Raw genomic sequence first — 14,467 nt, forward strand, 5'->3', positions numbered from 1 at the left:
GTGTAGGGGGCTACTATCAGGGGCAACAACTACTGGGGTACTATGTAGGGATTTGGGCAGCAAGGTGTCGGGTCACGTTACACTTGAACTTCTGCATGTCAGTACTGTTGGGGAAGCAGGGACCTGGAATGGAATTCCAGAGTCTTGCGGTTCTGGGGAAGAAACTATTGGAGTAAAACGATCTTTTACATCTAGGGACCTCTACAGTGTGGGGGTGGGATCTAGTAGCCTGTCGGGTTTGTCGAGGGTGCTCGCGTCGTGGGGGCACAAGTGATTGCAGTTCATCAGAGCATTCACCACTAAAATACTTGTAGAACAGGCAGAGGGATGCAACATTTCGTCGATGGGACAGAGGCTGAAGCTTAGATGCCAGTTCAGGGCCTATCAGATTTGCGACTCTCTTTTGAACCTTGTCAAGGAGCGAGAGACTAGTAGCAGATGCACCAGCCCAGATGTGGCAGCAATACTCCATACATGGGCGAATGGTGGCCTTATAGAGGTACAGGATACTTTCGGGTGTTAGTAGTTTTCTAGCACGGTAGAGAGAGCCTACCTTTCTTGCAGCGGCCCTGGAAATTCCTTCAATGTAATTGTTCCAACTCATGTTTCCTGTGAACGTTAGGCCAAGGAGTTTGAAAGATGGACTCTCAGATAAAGGGTCGTTGGCCATTGCTATTGGTGGTAGAGAGGGTTTCTTGTAATTATTGACAAATAGTGTAAATACAGAAATCCTTTTCATCAATACATACATCTTATTGACAAATAGTGTAAATACAGAAATCTTTTTCAAAAATACATACATCTTATTGACAAATAGTGTAAATACAGAAATCTTTTTCACAAATACATACATCTTATTGACAAATAGTGTAAATACAGAAATCTTTTTCAAAAATACATACATCTTATTGACAAATAGTGTAAATACAGAAATCTTTTTCACAAATACATACATCTTATTGACAAATAGTGTAAATACTGAAATCTTATTCACAAATACATACATCTTTTTGACAAATAGTGTAAATGCTGAAATCTTTTTTAACAAATACATACATCTTATTGCAAATAGTGTAAATACTGAACTTTTTTTACAAATACATACATCTTTTTGACAAATAGTGTAAATACTGAGATCTTTTTTACAAATAAATACATACTATTGACAAATAGTGTAAATACTGAACACTTTTTTACTAATACCTACATCTTTTTGACAAATAGTGTAAATACAGAAATCTTTTTTACAAATACATATATCTTATTGACAAATAGTGTAAATACTGAACACTTTTTTACAAATACATACATCTAATTGACAAATAGTGTAAATACTGAAATCTTTTTTACGAATACCTCCATCTTTTTGACAAATAGTGTAAATAGAGAAATCTTTTTTACAAATACATACAGTTTATTGAGAAATAGTGTAAATACTGAAATCTTTTTTACAAATACATACATCTTATTTACAAATAGTGTAGATACTGAAATCTTTTTTACAAATACATACCTCTTTTTGACAAATAGTGTAAATACAGAAATCTTTTTTACAAATACATACATCTTATTGACAAATCGTGTAAATACTGAACACTTTTTTACAAATACATATATCTAATTGACAAATAGTGTAAATACAGAAATCTTTTTCAGAAATACATACATCTTATTGACAAATAGTGTAAACACATAAATCTTTTTTACAAATACATACATCTTATTGACAAATAGTGAAAATACAGAAATCTTTTTTACAAATACATACATTTTATTGACAAATAGTGTAAATACAGAAATCTTTTTACAAATACATACATCCTGTTTACAAATAGTGTAAATACAGAAATCTTTGTTACAAATACATACATCTTATTTACAAATAGTGTAAATACAGAAATCTTTTTTACAAATACATACATCTTATTGACAAATAGTGTAAATACTGAACACTTTTTATAAACACATACATCTTTTTGACAAATAGTGTAAATACTGAAACCTTTTTACAAATACATACATCTTATTGACAAATAGTGTAAATACTGAACACTTTTTTACAAATACATACATCTTTTTGACAAATAGTGTAAATACAGAAATCTTTTTTACAAATACATACATCTTATTGACAAATAGTGTAAATACTGAAATCTTTTTAACAAATACATACATCTTATTGACAAATAGTGTAAATACAGAAATCTTTTTCACAAATACATACATCTTATTGACAAATAGTGTAAATACTGAAATCTTTTTCACAAATACATACATCTTATTGACAAATAGTGTAAATACTGAAATCTTTTTTACAAATACATACATCTTATTCATAAATTATGTAAATACTGAAATCTTTTTCACAAATACATACATCTTATTGAGTAATAGTGTGAATACAGAAATCTTTTTCACAAATACATATATCTTATTGACAAATAGTGTAAATACAGAAATCTTTTTCATCAATACATACATCTTATTGACAAATAGTGTAAATACAGAAATCTTTTTCAAAAATACATACATCTTATTGACAAATAGTGTAAATACAGAAATCTTTTTCACAAATACATACATCTTATTGACAAATCGTGTAAATACTGAACAGTTTTTTACAAATACATACATCTAATTGAAAAATAGTGTAAATACAGAAATCTTTTTCAGAAATACATACATCTTATTGACAAATAGTGTAAACACATAAATCTTTTTTACAAATACATACATCTTATTCACAAATAGTGAAAATACAGAAATCTTTTTTAAAAATACATACATTTTATTGACAAATAGTGTAAATACAGAAATCTTTTTTACAAATACATACATCCTGTTTACAAATAGTGTAAATACAGAAATCTATGCTACAAATACATACATCCATTTGACAAATCGTGTAAATACAGAAATCTTTGTTACAAATACATACATCTTATTTACAAATAGTGTAAATACAGAAATCTTTTTTACAAATACATACATCTTATTGACAAATAGTGTAAATACTGAACACTTTTTATAAACACATACATCTTTTTGACAAATAGTGTAAATACTGAAATCTTTTTTACAAATACATACATCTTATTGACAAATAGTGTAAATACTGAACACTTTTTTACAAATACATACATCTTTTTGACAAATAGTGTAAATACAGAAATCTTTTTTACAAATACATACATCTTATTGACAAATAGTGTAAATACTGAAATCTTTTTAACAAATACATACATCTTATTGACAAATCGTGTAAATACTGAACACTTTTTTACAAATACATACATCTTATTGACAAATAGTGTAAATACAGAAATCTTTTTCACAAATACATACATCTTATTGACAAATAGTGTAAATACTGAAATCTTTTTCACAAATACATACATCTTATTGACAAATAGTGTAAATACTTTAATCTTTTTTTACAAATACATACATCTTATTCATAAATTATGTAAATACTGAAATCTTTTTCACAAATACATACATCTTATTGAGTAATAGTGTGAATACAGAAATCTTTTTCACAAATACATATATCTTATCGACAAATAGTGTAAATACAGAAATCTTTTTCATCAATACATACATCTTATTGACAAATAGTGTAAATACAGAAATCTTTTTCAAAAATACATACATCTTATTGACAAATAGTGTAAATACAGAAATCTTTTTCACAAATACATACATCTTATTGACAAATAGTGTAAATACTGAAATCTTATTCACAAATACATACATCTTATTGACAAATAGTGTAAATGCTGAAATCTTTTTAACAAATACATACATCTTATTGCAAATAGTGTAAATACTGAACTTTTTTTTACAAATACATATATCTTTTTGACAAATAGTGTAAATACTGAAATCTTTTTTACATATAAATACATACTATTGACAGATAGTGTAAATACTGGACACTTTTTTACAAATACATACATCTTTTTGACAAATAGTGTAAATACAGAAATCTTTTTTACAAATACATATATCTTATTGACAAATAGTGTAAATACTGAACACTTTTTTACAAATACATACATCTAATTGACAAATAGTGTAAATACTGAAAACTTTTTTACGAATACCTCCATCTTTTTGACAAATAGTGTAAATACTGAAATCTTTTTCACAAATACATACATCTTATTGACAAACAGTGTAAATACAGAAATCTTTTTCACAAATACATACATCTTATTGACAAATAGTGTAAATACTGAACACTTTTTCACAAATACATACATCTAATTGACAAATAGTGTAAATGCAGAAATCTTTTTCACAAATACATACATCTTATTGACAAATAGTGTAAATACTGAACTTTTTTTTACAAATACATACATCTTTTTGACAAATAGTGTAAATACAGAAATCTTTTTTACAAATACATACATTATTGACAAATAGTGTAAATACTGAAATCTTTTTAAAAAATACATACATCTTATTGACAAATAGTGTAAATACTGAAATCTTTTTTACAAGTACATACACCTTTTTGACAAATAGTGTAAATACTGAAATCTTTTTTACAAATACATACATCTTATTGACAAATAGTTTAAATACAGAAATCTTTTTTACAAATACATACATCTTATTCATAGATAGTGTAAATACTGAAATCTTTTTCACAAATACATACATCTTATTGACAAATAGTGTAAATACAGAAATCTTTTATACAAATACATACATCTTATTGACAAATAGTGTAAATACAGACATGTTTTTCACAACTACATACATCTTATTGACTAATAGTGTAAATACTGAAATCTTTTTCACAAATATATACATCTTATTGACAAATAGTGTAAATACTGAAATCTTTTTTACAAATACATACATCTTATTGACAAATAATGTAAGTACTGAACACTTTTTTACAAATACATACATCTTTTAGACAAATAGTGTAAATACTGAAATCTTTTTTACAAATACATACATCTTATTGACAAATAGTGTAAATACTGAACACTTTTTTACAAATACATACATCTTTTTGACAAACAGTCTAAATAATGAAATCTTTTTCACAAATACGTACATCTTATTGACAAATAGTGTAAATACTGAAATCTTTTTCACAAATACGTACATCTTATTGACAAATAGTGTAAATACAGAAATCTTTTTCACAAATACATATATCTTATTGACAAATAGTGTAAATACTGAAATCTTTTTCACAGATACATACATCTTATTGACAAAAAGTTTACATACTGAAATCTTTTTCACAAATACGTACATCTTATTGACAAATAGTGTAAATACTGAAAACTTGTTCACAAATACATACATCTGTTTGCAAATAGTGTAAATACTGAAATCTTTTTCACAAATACGTACATCTTGTTGACAAATAGTGTAAATACTGAAATCTTTTTCACAAATACATAAATCTTATTGACAAATAGTGTGAATACTGAAATCTTTTTCACAAATACATATATCTTATTGACCAATAGTGTAAATACTGAAATCTTTTTCACAAATACATATATCTTATTGACAAACAGTGTAAATACTGAAATCTTTTTCACAAATACATACATCTTATTGACAAATAGTGTAAATACTGAAATCTTTTTCACAAATACGTACATCTTATTCATAAACAGTGTAAATACTGAAATCTTTTTCACAAATACATACATCTTCTTGACAAATAGTGAAAATACAGAAATCTTTTTCACAAATACATACATCTTATTGACAAATAGTTTAAATACTGAAATCTTTTTCACAAATACATACATCTTATTGACAAAAATTGTAAATACTTAATTCTTTTTCACAAATACGTACATCTTATTGACAAATAGGGTAAATACTGAAATCTTTTTCACAAATACATACATCTTATTGACAAATAGTGTAAATACTGAAATCTTTTTCAGAAATACGTACATCTTGTTTACAAATAGTGTAAATACTGAAATCTTTTTCACAAATACATAAATCTTATTGACAAACAGTGTGAATACAGAAATCTTTTTCACAAATACATATATCTTATTGACAAAAAGTGTAAATACTGAACACTTTTTTACAAATACATACATCTAATTGACAAATAGTGTAAATACTGAAATCTTTTTTACGAATACCTCCATCTTTTTGACAAATAGTGTAAATAGAGAAATCTTTTTTACAAATACATACATCTTATTGAGAAATAGTGTAAATACTGAAATCTTTTTAACAAATACATACATCTTATTTACAAATAGTGTAGATACTGAAATCTTTTTTACAAATACATACCTCTTTTTGACAAATAGTGTAAATACAGAAATCTTTTTTACAAATACATACATCTTATTGACAAATCGTGTAAATACTGAACACTTTTTTACAAATACATACATCTAATTGACAAATAGTGTAAATACAGAAATCTTTTTCAGAAATACATACATCTTATTGACAAATAGTGTAAACACATAAATCTTTTTTACAAATACAAACATCTTATTCACAAATAGTGAAAATACAGAAATCTTTTTTACAAATACATACATTTTATTGACAAATAGTGTAAATACAGAAATCTTTTTACAAATACATACATCCTGTTTACAAATAGTGTAAATACAGAAATCTTTGTTACAAATACGTACATCCTATTGACAAATCGTGTAAATACAGAAATCTTTGTTACAAATACATACATCTTTTTTACAAATAGTGTAAATACAGAAATCTTTTTTACAAATACATACATCTTATTGACAAATAGTGTAAATACTGAACACTTTTTTACAAATACATACATCTTTTTGACAAACAGTGTAAATACTGAAATCTTTTTTACAAATACATACATCTTATTGACAAATAGTGTAAATACTGAACACTTTTTTACAAATACATACATCTTTTTGACAAATAGTGTAAATACAGAAATCTTTTTTACAAATACATACATCTTATTGCAAATAGTGTAAATACTGAACTTTTTTTAACAAATACATATATCTTTTTGACAAATAGTGTAAATACTGAAATCTTTTTTACATATAAATACATACTATTCACAAATAGTCTAAATACTGAAATCTTTTTTACAAATACATACATCTTATTGACAAATAGTGTAAATACTGAACACTTTTTTACAAATACATACATCTTTTAGACAAATAGTGTAAATACTGAAATCTTTTTTACAAATACATACATCTTATTGACAAATAGTGTAAATACTGAACACTTTTTTACAAATACATACATCTTTTTGACAAACAGTCTAAATACTGAAATCTTTTTCACAAATACGTACATCTTATTGACAAATAGTGTAAATACTGAAATCTTTTTCACAAATACGTACATCTTATTGACAAATAGTGTAAATACAGAAATCTTTTTCACAAATACATATATCTTATTGACAAATAGTGTAAATACTGAAATCTTTTTCACAGATACATACATCTTATTGACAAAAAGTTTAAATACTGAAATCTTTTTCACAAATACGTACATCATATTGACAAATAGTGTAAATACTGAAATCTTTTTCACAAATACATATATCTTATTGACAAATAGTGTAAATACTGAAATCTTTTTCACAAATACATATATCTTATTGACAAATAGTGTAAATACTGAAATCTTTTTCACAAATACATATATCTTATTGACAAATAGTGTAAATACTGAAATCTTTTTCACAGATACATACATCTTATTGACAAAAAGTTTAAATACTGAAAACTTTTTCACAAATACGTACATCATATTGACAAATAGTGTAAATACTGAAAACTTTTTCACAAATACATATATCTTATTGAAAAATAGTGTAAATACTGAAATCTTTTTCACAAATACATAAATCTTATTGACAAATTGTGTGAATACAGAAATCTTTTTCACAAATACATATATCTTATTGACAAATAGTGTAAATACTGAAATCTTTTTCACAAATACATATATCTTATTGACAAATAGTTTAAATACTGAAATCTTTTTCACAAATACGTACATCATATTGACAAATAGTGTAAATACTGAAAACTTTTTCACAAATACATATATCTTATTGACAAATAGTGTAAATACTGAAAACTTTTTCACAAATACATATATCTTATTGACAAATAGTGTAAATACTGAAATCTTTTTCACAAATACATATATCTTATTGACAAATAGTGTAAATACTGAAATCTTTTTCACAAATACATATATCTTATTGACAAATAGTGTAAATACTGAAATCTTTTTCACAAATACATATATCTTATTGACAAATAGTGTAAATACTGAAATCTTTTTCACAAATACATATATCTTATTGACAAATAGTGTAAATACTGAAATCTTTTTCACAAATACGTACATCATATTGACAAATAGTGTAAATACTGAAATCTTTTTCACAAATACGTACATCATATTGACAAATAGTGTAAATACTGAAAACTTTTTCACAAATACATAAATCTTATTGACAAATTGTGTGAATACAGAAATCTTTTTCACAAATACATATATCTTATTGACAAATAGTGTAAATACTGAAATCTTTTTCACAAATACGTACATCATATTGACAAATAGTGTAAATACTGAAATCTTTTTCACAAATACGTACATCATATTGACAAATAGTGTAAATACTGAAATCTTTTTCACAAATACGTACATCATATTGACAAATAGTGTAAATACTGAAATCTTTTTCACAAATACATAAATCTTATTGACAAATTGTGTGAATACAGAAATCTTTTTCACAAATACATATATCTTATTGACAAATAGTGTAAATACTGAAATCTTTTTCACAAATACATATATCTTATTGACAAATAGTGTAAATACTGAAATCTTTTTCACAAATACATATATCTTATTGACAAATAGTGTAAATACTGAAAACTTTTTCACAAATACATATATCTTATTGACAAATAGTTTAAATACTGAAATCTTTTTCACAAATACGTACATCATATTGACAAATAGTGTAAATACTGAAAACTTTTTCACAAATACATATATCTTATTGACAAATAGTGTAAATACTGAAAACTTTTTCACAAATACATATATCTTATTGACAAATAGTGTAAATACTGAAATCTTTTTCACAAATACATATATCTTATTGACAAATAGTGTAAATACTGAAATCTTTTTCACAAATACATATATCTTATTGACAAATAGTGTAAATACTGAAATCTTTTTCACAAATACATATATCTTTTTGACACATAGTGTAAATACTGAAATCTTTTTCACAAATACATATATCTTATTGACAAATAGTGTAAATACTGAAATCTTTTTCACAAATACGTACATCATATTGACAAATAGTGTAAATACTGAAATCTTTTTCACAAATACGTACATCTTATTGACAAATAGTGTAAATACTAAAAACTTTTTCACAAATACATATATCTTATTGACAAATAGTGTAAATAATGAAATCTTTTTCACAAATACATATATCTTATTGACAAATAGTGTAAATACTGAAATCTTTTTCACAAATACATATATCTTATTGACAAATAGTGTAAATACTGAAAACTTTTTCACAAATACATATATCTTATTGACAAATAGAGTAAATACTGAAATCTTTTTCACAAATACGTACATCATATTGACAAATAGTGTAAATACTGAAAACTTTTTCACAAATACATATATCTTATTGACAAATAGTGTAAATACTGAAATCTTTTTCACAAATACATATATCTTATTGACAAATAGTTTAAATACTGAAATCTTTTTCACAAATACATATATCTTATTGACAAATAGTGTAAATACTGAAATCTTTTTCACAAATACGTACATCATATTGACAAATAGTGTAAATACTGAATACTTTTTCACAAATACATAAATCTTATTGACAAATAGTGAAAATGCAGAAATCTTTTTCACAAATACATAAATCTTATTGAAAATTGTGTGAATACAGAAATCTTTTTCACAAATACATATATCTTATTGACAAATAGTGTAAATACTGAAATCTTTTTCACAAATACGTACACCTTGTTGACAAATAGTGTAAATACTGAAATCTTTTTCACAAATACATAAATCTTATTGACAAATTGTGTGAATACAGAAATCTTTTTCACAAATACATATATCTTATTGACAAATAGTGTAAATACTTAAATCTTTTTCACAAATACATACATCTTATTGACAAATAGTGTAAATACAGAAATCTTTTTCACAAATACGTACATCTTATTCATAAATAGTGTAAATACTGAAATCTTTTTCACAAATACATACATCTTCTTTACAAATAGTCAAAATACAGAAATCTTTTTCACAAATACATACATCTTATTGACAAATAGTGTAAATACTGAAATCTTTTTCACAAATACATACATCTTATTGACAAAAAGTGTAAATACTGAAATCTTTTTCACAAATACGTACATCTTATTGACAAATAGTGTAAATACTGAAATCTTTTTCACAAATACATACATCTTATTGACAAATAGTGTAAATACTGAAATCTTTTTCAGAAATACGTACATCTTGTTTACAAATAGTGTAAATACTGAAATCTTTTTCACAAATACATAAATCTTATTGACAAATAGTGTGAATACAGAAATCTTTTTCACAAATACATATATCTTATTGACAAATAGTGTAAATACTGAACACTTTTTTACAAATACATACATCTAATTGACAAATAGTGTAAATACTGAAATCTTTTTTACGAATACCTCCATCTTTTTGACAAATAGTGTAAATAGAGAAATCTTTTTTACAAATACATACATCTTATTGAGAAATAGTGTAAATACTGAAATCTTTTTAACAAATACATACATCTTATTTACAAATAGTGTAGATACTGAAATCTTTTTTACAAATACATACCTCTTTTTGACAAATAGTGTAAATACAGAAATCTTTTTTACAAATACATACATCTTATTGACAAATCCTGTAAATACTGAACACTTTTTTACAAATACATACATCTAATTTACAAATAGTGTAAATACAGAAATCTTTTTCAGAAATACATACATCTTATTTACAAATAGTGTAAACACATAAATCTTTTTTACAAATACATACATCTTATTCACAAATAGTGAAAATACAGAAATCTTTTTTACAAATACATACATTTTATTGACAAATAGTGTAAATGCAGAAATCTTTTTTACAAATACATACATCCTGTTTTCAAACAGTGTAAATACAGAAATCTTAGTTACAAATACATACATCCTATTGACAAATCGTGTAAATACAGAAATCTTTGTTACAAATACATACATCTTATTTACAAATAGTGTAAATACAGAAATCTTTTTTACAAATACATACATCTTATTGACAAATAGTGTAAATACTGAACACTTTTTTATAAATACATACATCTTTTTGACAAATAGTGTAAATACTGAAATCTTTTTTACGAATACATACATCTTATTGAAAAATAGTGTAAATACTGAACACTTTTTTACAAATACATACATCTTTTTGACAAATAGTGTAAATACAGAAATCTTTTTCACAAATACATACATCTTATTGACAAATAGTGTAAATACTGAAATCTTTTTCACAAATACATACATCTTATTGACAAATATTGTAAATACTGAAATCTTTTTTACAAATACATACATTTTATTCATAAATTATGTAAATACTGAAATCTTTTTCACAAATACATACATCTTATTGACAAATAGTGTGAATACAGAAATCTTTTTCACAAATACATATATCTTATTGACAAATAGTGTAAATACAGAAATCTTTTTCATCAATACATACATCTTATTGACAAATAGTGTAAATACAGAAATCTTTTTCAAAAATACATACATCTTATTGACAAATAGTGTAAATACAGATATCTTTTTCACAAATACATACATCTTATTGACAAATAGTGTAAATACTGAAATCTTATTCACAAATACATACATCTTACTGACAAATAGTGTAAATGCTGAAATCTTTTTAACAAATACATACATCTTATTGCAAATAGTGTAAATACTGAACTTTTTTTTACAAATACATATATCTTTTTGACAAATAGTGTAAATACTGAAATCTTTTTTACATATAAATACATACTATTGACAGATAGTGTAAATACTGAACACTTTTTTACAAATACATACATCTTTTTGACAAATAGTGTAAATACAGAAATCTTTTTTACAAATACATATATCTTATTGACAAATAGTGTAAATACTGAACACTTTTTTACAAATACATACATCTAATTGACAAATTGTGTAAATACTGAAATCTTTTTTACGAATACCTCCATCTTTTTGACAAATAGTGTAAATACTGAAATCTTTTTCACAAATACATACATCTTATTGACAAATAGTGTAAATACAGAAATCTTTTTCACAAATACATACATCTTATTGACAAATAGTGTAAATACTGAACACTTTTTTACAAATACATACATCTAATTGACAAATAGTGTAAATGCAGAAATCTTTTTCACAAATACAAACATCTTATTGACAAATAGTGTAAATACTGAAATCTTTTTCACAAATACATACATCTTTTTGACAAATAGTGTAAATACAGAAGTCTTTTTTACAAATACATACATTATTGACAAATAGTGTAAATACTGAAATCTTTTTAAAAAATACATACATCTTATTGACAAATAGTGTAAATACTGAAATCTTTTTGACAAGTACATACACCTTTTTGACAAATAGTGTAAATACTGAAATCTTTTTTACAAATACATACATCTTATTGACAAATAGTTTTAATACAGAAATCTTTTTTACAAATACATACATCTTATTCATAGATAGTGTAAATACTGAAATCTTTTTCACAAATACATACATCTTATTGACAAATAGTGTAAATACAGAAATCTTTTTCACAAATACATACATCTTATTGACAAACAGTGTAAATACAGAAATCTTTTTTACATATACATACATCTTATTGACAAATAGTGTAAATACTGAAATCTTTTTTACAAATACATACATCTTATTGACAAATAGTGTAAATACAGACATGTTTTTTTACAAATACATACATCTTATTGACAAATAGTGTAAATACAGAAATCTTTTTCACAAATACATACATCTTATTGACAAATAGTGTAAATACAGAAATCTTTTTCACAAATAGATATATCTGATTTACAAATAGTGTAAATACAGAAATCTTTGTTACAAATACATAGATCTTATTTACAAATAGTGTAAATACAGAAATCTTTTTTACAAATACATACATCTTATTGACAAATCGTGTAAATACTTAAATCTTTTTCACAAATATATACATCTTATTGACAAATAGTGTAAACACATAAATCTTTTTTACAAATACATACATCTTATTCACAAATAGTGAAAATACAGAAATCTTTTTAACAAATACATACATTTTATGGACAAATAGTGTAAATACAGAAAGCTTTTTTACAAATACATACATCCTGTTTACAAATAGTGTAAATACAGAAATCTTTGTTACAAATACATACATCCTATTGACAAATCGTGTAAATACAGAAATCTTTGTTACAAATACATACATGTTGTTTACAAATAGTGTAAATACAGAAATATTTTTTACAAATACATACATCTTATTGACAAATAGTGTAAATACTGAACACTTTTTTACAAATACATACATCTTTTTGACAAATAGTGTAAATACTGAACACTTTTTACAAATACACACATCTTTTTGAGAAATTGTGTAAATACAGAAATCTTTTTTACAAATACACACATCTTATTGACAAATAGTGTAAATACTGAAATCTTTTTCACAAATACATACATCTTATTGACAAATAGTGTAAATACTGAACACTTTCTTACAAATACATACATCTTATTGACAAATAGTGTAAACACATAAATCGTTTTTACAAATACATACATCTTATTCACAAATAGTGAAAATACAGAAATCATTTTAACAAATACATACATTTTATTGACAAATAGTGTAAATACAGAAATCTTTTTTTCAAATACATACATTCTGTTAACAAATAGTGTAAATACAGAAATCTTTGTTACAAATACATACATCCTATTGACAAATCGTGTAAATACAGAAATCTTTGTTACAAATACATACATCTTATTGACAAATAGTGTAAATACAGAAATCTTTTTTACAAATACATACATCTTATTGACAAATAGTGTAAATACTGAAATCTTTTTAACAAATACATACATCTTATTGACAAATAGTGTAAATACTGAACATTTTTTAACAAATACATACATCTTATTGACAAATAGTGTAAATACAGAAATCTTTTTCACAAATACATACATCTTCTTGACAAATCGTGTAAATACTGAAATCTTTTTCACAAATACATACATCTTATTGACAA

Source organism: Euprymna scolopes, chromosome 10, assembly GCF_053919585.1.
Source record: "Euprymna scolopes isolate OS-2025 chromosome 10, ASM5391958v1, whole genome shotgun sequence".
Lineage (NCBI taxonomy): Eukaryota > Metazoa > Mollusca > Cephalopoda > Sepiida > Sepiolidae > Euprymna > Euprymna scolopes.